General features: G+C 45.2%; 1 pseudogene; it reads right to left on the reverse strand.

Moving 5' to 3' along the window:
* Positions 1-2311: 2311 nt before the first annotated feature.
* Positions 2312-2800, reverse strand: LOC119266562 (annotated as a pseudogene).
* Between the last annotated feature and the right edge of the window lie 3117 nt (positions 2801-5917).

Below are 5917 nucleotides of genomic sequence, written 5' to 3' on the forward strand. Positions count from 1 at the left end.
AGAAGAGGCGCACACACGCAGTCGGTCTCTCGCTGTCTCGCACACATGAGTGTTACGTAAAGGCAACATTAACAAATAAACCCTAAACCCTAGGTGCATGATTGCTGCATTTGCGGGTACCGGGTATGTGGTGGAGCGCACCTTCATAGGAATAGTCAGGTCGCGTGATAGTTTAATCCGTAGGAGTTGATGGTCGGGACCACAGGTGAACGACTTAGAGGCGGTGGCTCGCCAGTTGCCACAGATCGAGTAGCCACATTTAAAATATCGTTTTTTAGCGGAGTTAAGAGTTCCGATTTCAATGGCGCGTTATAAGTACTAAGTAGTTTTTAGAACGATTGGTATGGAGCGAAAATGGAATTCATAGTACTATGTACCTCCTTGGCATATGGTTGTATGAGTTTATGTTGCGAGATGTTGAACCTGATAGTTCTAGGGCAAATACTATGGTTTATATTTAGATGTTGGTTTTTAGTAATGAAAATCGGAAGGGGGAAACCCTTCTTTGATTAAAAGAAGCTACTACCTTCGTACTGGTTCACTAGTCCCCATCGTATTTTGGGTCAAAGTTTGTCCACGAATTTTACTTGTAAAATGTGAATGGAAAACAGGATTTTGTTATACCCAAACAAAAAAGGACTGGAGGGAGTGATTGCTCTGACACGGACGCGACCTCTCATAGCGCAGGCATTGAACCGGCGCGCCGGCCAAGAGGGCCCCTCTCGATGCAGGTCCGGCTGAACATGCCTCCTCGCCGCATGCAAACGGCTTTAGAATGCCCCACCTGCCTTCATTGAATCCGCGCGTGTGCCGGCAACACGTCCTTCCGCGAGCCGTCCGGCATTTTAGAACACAAAAAATGACCAAAATATACTCCACTGGTAGCAGGAACTAGAGGTTTTTCTTTATTCATAACTCTCCGCATTTGTTTGGCTTTGAAGTGAATCATGGTTATGGACATTATGTATGAATGTGCAGATATCTGTGAACATGAGTTTGATGTGGAAGTTGAACTTGGAATGTCGGGCTTGCGCGTGAACTATACCATGTCCAATGCTTCGTCTGTTATTGTTTGGAAAGTAATTGATGTTATTACATGACTCAAAAAAATATATTTTGTGCCACATCAGTAGATGCACGGACATCACAATAGGCATGCTGACTGGATAAATATTTGAACCTAGCTACTATGAAGGAAATTTTGTATTGACAATAGTTTTAGATAACAGGAGATGCCTAGCCTGCTCTGCCTCTGCTAGCTTATTTCTGGCTTCTTCCATGTCTTCTTTGGCATGGGTGAAGAGAGCATCTGATTGCTCTTTTCTCTTCTTCAGGAACTCAACTACATTCTCAAGGGCTGATGGACGCTTTCTTTCAGCCTTTACTAGAGCCACGAGGACACGAATAGCTTACGACTCCACCTGGTTTATGTGTAATCCAGCATCATCTAGGAATTTGCACCTTGTGTCTAATCCAACATCATTAGGGAACTGGCACCTTGTGTGTAATCCAGCCTCATTTTGGAAACATGATCTCGAGGTTAACCATACTTCCCTCCTCGCAGGAACTGCATCCAGACATGAAGTTACTTCTTTTTTAGATCAGTACTCAGAGCAACCCAGATCCATTTAGTACAAGCCAGATAAACAGAACTGGGAGAAGTGAATTCAAAAGGAAAAAAATATAAAAACAGATTACAAGGTGAGAACACCCATTTCCTACATGAAGCTAAAAATGAAAGCATCAGGACGATTAAGACTCTTCTTATTACACATCGAAGAACACAAGGCTTAAGAGAAATAGAAACTACAACATATACACATCGAAGAACACAAGGCTAAACGAAAGTAATTGAAAGGGTGTTACTTACCAAAGCTCGTTTTACAGGTTCGGTGCAGCTCCTCTTTAACTTGCCACGCTCCTTGAAGATGCCCCCAATATCGCGTGTTTGGTCTTCATTGCTCCTCTCCATGTTCGCACTCGTGGTTTTAAAATCTCAACATGGCAAGAAAAATATACTACTAGTAATACTCGCGCATCTTGTGGGCAACATTAAAGCACTCGTCTGCCATGTTAGAGCATCTCCAACAGAATCGCAACGCGCGGCGCTTTAAAAAAGCGTTTACACTGCTGAGATCGAGAAGTAGAGATAGAGAGTAGAGACTAGAGAGTAGAGGATAGTTCTCGGCATAGATAGATAAAAAAATAGATTATTCAACTACTCCTCGTCATCCGACTCCGCAATGATGTCCTCCTTAGATGTTTGACTGTAGGCGTGAAGATACCGATCGTCGTCGGATTCCCAAGGCGACGCTGCTCCTAGCCTCATGTTGAATTGAGCATCCGCTTTTCGCCTATGCTTGTCCTCGTGATAAGAGGCTCGCTCCGCCCCCCTCTTATCCCTCTCTGCCCTCCTTTGTGCGTAGAACTCGCGCTCGTTGATGATGTCCTATAGGAAGCATTGGCGCCACAGCGCCATGGCTTCCTCATCCATCTCGGCGATGCCAAGACAGTGCTCCCGCCTCTGGTTCTCGCGACAATCCTCGTCGGTGATAAGCCACGGCAGAGGCGCGAGCTCCTGTGCTCGCTCCCGCATCGGCACGTTGGGGAAGTTCAGTGTTTTATGAGGCCACTGGAGGCGCCACGCCGCCATGTCGTATGCACGGGCGGCCTCGTTGGCGGTGTCGAAATTGCCGAGGCCGAGGCACATCCCGTGGAACCTGATCTCTACGGAGAAGCCGCCGGAGGGGTGCGCGCGGACGACGCGGTATCCCCAAGTTTCCTGGCAACGTGGCGGCATGGTGGCGTGGCGGCGGCGAGGCGAGAAACAGCGGGGAGAGAGCGGTGGCAAGGCACAGAGCGGTGGGAGGGCGTTGGATTTTATAAAGAGCGCCAGACGCCGCCCGCCAAAACTAGCGCACGCCCGGCCAGTTTTCCCCCGCGCGCGCAATCCTTTCCCGACGTTTCTTCTATCTCTACTCTCTTCTCTACTATTATATTTATTTTTACATTTAATATTTATCTCTACTTCTCTACTCTCTACTTTTTTCTCTACTTTTTTTCTTATAAAAAACAGAGTTGGTGATGATGGTGTGCCTACCATCCTTTAATATAGGCCGTCCGATTTATATCTGACAGATATGAAGGAAACAATGGAAATTTTGCAAAAAGATACTCACACCCCTCTCCTGATTTGCAAATAAGGCCATCCCTCGTTCATCCTTTTCTCCCGCAAGATAAACCACTCATACAAATGCATATTGATGCGTGCAACGCATGGGCAGCTTGCTAGTTCTAAAAAACTTTCCATCATTTGCCAAGCACAACACGATACAGGAGTGACACACACTTACAAGCTGATATTCTGTTAGACAATGGAGGCTATAACCAATTACTTTTACGGGAACAACAGCACCCAGGAAAATTGAAGGGTAGGTATGAACAAAATTGGAACTACACATGTACTGCTAAGTGATTCAATACACACATTACCAATCGAGGAGGAGAACGATGGTCGTGGCGGCCTTTGTGAGTCATGGTCGGCAACGGGAGTCAGTTCATTGTCCACGACGGTGGTGCTTCTACGCTTGGCGTCGGCTTCCAGGAAGCAGTTCCGAGACCGTGGAAGACGGTGCCGGGAAGAGGCTTCGTGTATGACGACGACGGTGGACCGGCTCCAGTGCATCATACGAGGTCGTTGATGAGACAGATGTGCTGAAGTGGATGAGTGCACCGATGTAGAAGGGGAGGAACCCGAAGGCTACGGTGCCGTGGAGAAGTCTATTTTGTGGTGGGGATAAAAAATGGGGAGTATTCAGGTGTACTACTCTGGGTGCCGGGGTGGGTTGGCTGGGTAGGGTGAACCTGTAGTTATGAAAACAGCCCCTACCAAGCATCATCCGTAGGCCTGTTCCGAAGGCTATGATGGTAACTTCCCACTGCTCAAATCATTGTCGCGGGAGATTTTCCCGTAGACCTCAAAATTTTGTTACACTGAACTCCCCTTGTGGCGTATTGGGTGATTCGGCTAAGCAACTAGCGAGTAGTACTAGTAAACTCTGCATATTAGGTTTGACCGAAGTTAAACTTCCTAAAGTTTGACCAAGTTTATAGAAAAATATAAACATTTACCATAACATATATGTATGATGTGAAAGTACATTCAATAATGAATCTAATGGTATTTATTTGTTATTGTATATATTAATATTTTTTGTTATAAACTTTCTGAGAGTTTACAAAACTTGACTTTGACCAATGCTAATACGCAGACTTACATAAAAACGGAAGGTGTACACATTTGTTTTATTAGTATGTAGTGAATTAATCATTTGTTGAAATTGTGAAATAAATATATTAGCCTACTGACTTCGAATGTAATGGTCTATACAATTCAAGAGTTACAATCATTGTTGAATTCCAAGATGTATACGATGTTTATTGTACTTCACAACATGCTCAAACTCACATAATCCTAGTCAAATGACAATCAAAATGCATTTCATAGTTATTACTTTGGAGGATGCAATAAAACCAACAATAACTCTACATCAGCCATTATAAAAGCAACATTTTGAACATGTCCCAATGTGTGAATGAAACATACAGAGAGAGCTTGCGAACATGGAGCAGATAGGGCGGGAAAGATTGTATGTATGTGGACGAGAGAGTAGGAGAGAAACATAACGAAATAGAGAGAGAGAGATAGACAGAGAAAAAGAGAGGAAGAAGTTAGGTCTATGAGAAAGATGGAGACATGTAATATACATGAGATTCATGTGCATCCGGATTCTGTACACGTGGAAGGAGAAGAGACAAAAGGTTTGATGAGAGAGCTGGAAAAACATGGACGAGAGGGGAAGGATCTCGTGGGTTGAGGGATTGATAAATTTGTGTGGGGGAGAGAGGAATTGGTAATTTTGTGAGAGAGAGAGCATGGGGGGAGGAGTCAGTCAGCCGTCGTCACATCATCCTGCTTCCAAATGGCCCCTCATTGTCTAGCGCCGTGTGGTCGCCGTCTTCAATATCCTTGATGCCCTCTTTGAAGATTGTGGTGTTGTGCATGCTGGGGTGCAGAGAAGCCATATAACCTTGGATGGGGATGAATTGTGTGCTCGGGGGAGGGGGTGTGTGTGTGCTGTGTGTGTGTGGATATTGAGAGAAAACAAACCTAAGGAGAGAAATGTGTGTGTATGTGACGGAAAGCTACATGCTAAATAGGGTATTCACGAAGAGATTGTGCGTGCGAGATAGAGAGCGATGTGCGGGCCTTGAGGTGGGCAGGTGCTGGGTGAGGGTGTCAAAATGTGCGCGTTGATGCATGTGTTACATGCGATCGTGCGAGGGACGGACAAATCGAGATAGATGGTTGTTGTGCTATGGATGCTCCTCTCTCTCTCTCTCTCTCTCACACACACACACACAAGTCAAATAGAAGACCGTTCTCTCATTTATACACAACATATCGGCATCTGTCTATGTCTCACTAATGCATGATCATTTGCACATTCACACCTCTCCATGTCTCTATGACATGCACACCGTCTCCACATTGCCCTTCCGCCACAACAGACATATGGACACATACACACGTTCTCTCTCAGTCACACACACAAAATCAGTATTAGAAAAACTAGGGTGCACCTAAAATGTCCAAATCCAAGTAAACACGAACTGGAGCTAAATTCAAATGTATGGAGATATTGTAGCGTCAAGAACTTTTCCAGGAAAAAAAGTTGAGTAATATTCGGGGATTGTTTTCACACAGACAAAAAAGTTCCGTGGATGACCTTCGAGCGTGACATGGTGATGCACCGTTCGATCGACCGCGTGGCCGCTGTTCACACGCTTGCACAGCATTCCGTATCGTGGATGTGGTAACTAATAAAAGCGCTGCCTAGGTCTAATGTTTATGTGT

Source organism: Triticum dicoccoides, chromosome 3A (assembly GCF_002162155.2).
Source record: "Triticum dicoccoides isolate Atlit2015 ecotype Zavitan chromosome 3A, WEW_v2.0, whole genome shotgun sequence".
Lineage (NCBI taxonomy): Eukaryota > Viridiplantae > Streptophyta > Magnoliopsida > Poales > Poaceae > Triticum > Triticum dicoccoides.